General features: G+C 37.0%; 1 pseudogene; it reads left to right on the forward strand.

Annotated features, from left to right (window-relative positions):
• Positions 1-254: 254 nt before the first annotated feature.
• Positions 255-731, forward strand: LOC118837356 (annotated as a pseudogene).
• The last annotated feature ends 1995 nt before the right edge of the window (positions 732-2726 follow it).

Below are 2726 nucleotides of genomic sequence, written 5' to 3' on the forward strand. Positions count from 1 at the left end.
TCAGTTCAAATACTTTTTTTGTTTTAAATTTACTATCTGTGTGACTTGGTAGGGAGTCCCTTTACCTATCTGGAACTCAGTTTCCTTATCTATAAAAGACAATAGTTGACTAGATTTCTCTCAGATGCCTTTCAGTTATAAAGCTCTATGCTTCTAGGAAAAGGAAGGGAGGACTCTGAGGAAACCACAATAGAACGTTTTTTTGAAACTGTTCTATTGTGTTATGTTTAAATTTTCTTCTAAAGAGTCAAGAAATGGCGCACAAGTCGCTGGAGGACCATTCAGCAGGTGGCCAGCCCGGCCTGGCTCCGCACGGCGTGAGCTCTCCGCAGGCGCCCGTGGCCTGCCAGATCTTCATCCAGGGGGATTACAGCAGCGGCGCAAGGTGCCAGTTCCAGACCAAGTTCCCCTCTGAGTTGGAGAACCGGATTGACCAGAAGCCGTTTGAAGAAACAGTCCGTACCCTAAATAACCTTTAAGTAGAAGCAGAAAAGCTTGGGGTCCGATCTTTCCTTGAAGGCTGCTTAGCTTGTTTGACCGCATATACTATCTTTTTGTGCATGGAAACACATTATGAGAAGGTTCTGAAGAAAATCACCAAATATATTCATGAACAGAATGAGAAGATTTATGCCCCTCATGGCCTCCTTCTGACAGACCCAATTGAGAGAGGACTTCGTGTTATTGAAATTACCGTTTATGAAGACAGAGGCATGAGCAGTGGGAGATAAACCATGGAGTCCAGGAGTCTGTCTCACAATGGGACTCTCCCATCCACCGGCCAACTGCAGCGGCCCCTCTCTCCTCTCTGTATCTGACTCCAGAATCACCATGCCATTCTACTCCAGAGACTAATTTTCTAAAAATCCCAAGTCTGAGGTGACATCTAGTCGCTCAGCATCCACTTTGCGTCTTTAAACCATATAGGACACTGTAATCTTTATAGTTATTTTGGAGAAAATATGATGAAGCATTTCACTTTTAAAAATTCAGAACAATTTAATAAAATGAGCTGTGTAAATCGGCCCAATCCAAAATCCCTTATCTGCCACCAGGACAATTGGTTTTGCTCAATATTTTTGCTGTCATCTCTACCAGGTGTTTTCTTGATTTCAGCAAGTCATATCCAGGTTTGGTTTCATTTCCCTTGAACTGAAGAATGTTTTGTTTTGTTTTTTGCTCCTGGGCATGATTTTTGATGAGAGGTAAGCTATGCCTGTGGCCTGCTGAAAACTCCCAGAGGAACTCACAGGATTGCCAGAAGATCTGTTTCTCCTGTTAGTTTCTCATAGCAAAGCTCATTGGAAAGATAATGTATAATGCTATTTGTTTTTAATGTAGCACTTATTACTATGAACCAGTGAACCAGTGTTTCATGTGATTCCCAGTTACCTTGATTCTCCTTGGAGAATTTTCTAGCATTATTGCTTTGCCATGAACGTTGGGGGGACGTAGCATGTGTTGCCTGTTTTATTAAAACTATGTAAATACAATAAAGTGGATGCTCAATCATCAGATCTATAGACATCTCTCCTTGGTCACTTAATGTGAAATAAGCCAAGTATAATAAACATTTTGGTTATGGCTTTATTATAAATATAATTTATGGGGAAAATAATTTGGTAGGAATAATACTGTATGTGCTCATTTTTAACTATTTCCACTGGCAAAACCTATAAATCATAAACCTTTCTTGAATTCAGTATTCAGGATGCATATAGATCTTGTAATTAGTTAAGGTAAACTGATAAGACCTTAGTAATCTAAGTTAATATTTGTTTTTCTTATACCCACATTTTTCATGACTGTGTTTTCCAAGACCTTGAAATTAAGTTAATCATTATGGTTTGAGAGTATTGTTCTTGGAAAGAGCTAAGGGATTTACTAGAAAAGAATGAAAGAATTAAAGTTCTACTTCCAGTGATATTATAGATCCTAATACTGGATCTAACCTTCCAGATTTAATTTCTGTAATGGATTTGTTACTCATTCACCTAAATTTCGGGGGCTTGTTTAATATTTTAATTGTATAAAACATTTTTTCTATAGCCTGTAACAGTATGTCTCTTTGCCTTTCACACCCATTGTAATAACTTTGCCCAAATATTAATGCATTAGTAAAACTCTTCTTAAATAGAAAATGGGGTTCTCTTGGCAAAGCTACTGTAGTAGTTTGCCATTTCCTTCTCCAGCTCATTTTACAGATGAGAAAACTAAGGCAAAACAGGGTTAAGTGACTTACCCAAAGTCACACAGCTAGTAAGTATTTGAGGCCTGATTTGAACTCAGGAAAATGAGTTTTCATGAATCCAGGCCCAGTACTTTACCCAGTATTCCACTTAGGTACTAGATAAATACTTAAACTTAGAGGCAAGATAAAATTAATGCTCTTCTATCTCTTTCTATGAAAGTAAATGTAGAAAAATTAGAGCTATCTGCCATGCAATAGATCTATCCAATAGAATTCAAGGCAGCAAAAACCAGATTTTAGCCATTAACTCAAGATTAGAAATAATAATTGGGGTTGCAAAGAGATCCAATATATATATATATATATATATATATATATATATATATATATATATATATATATATATCATCTGGGGAATCTAAAAGCTCAACAGTAGCTTATATAAAATATCTTCTGTGTCAGAGCAGATAGAGAAGACATCAGTGTGTGTTTACATGTTATATTTCTTTACATCTTGTTTCCCAGAGGAAGCTAT

This window comes from Trichosurus vulpecula, chromosome 2, assembly GCF_011100635.1.
Source record: "Trichosurus vulpecula isolate mTriVul1 chromosome 2, mTriVul1.pri, whole genome shotgun sequence".
In the NCBI taxonomy this organism is placed as follows: Eukaryota; Metazoa; Chordata; class Mammalia; order Diprotodontia; family Phalangeridae; genus Trichosurus; species Trichosurus vulpecula.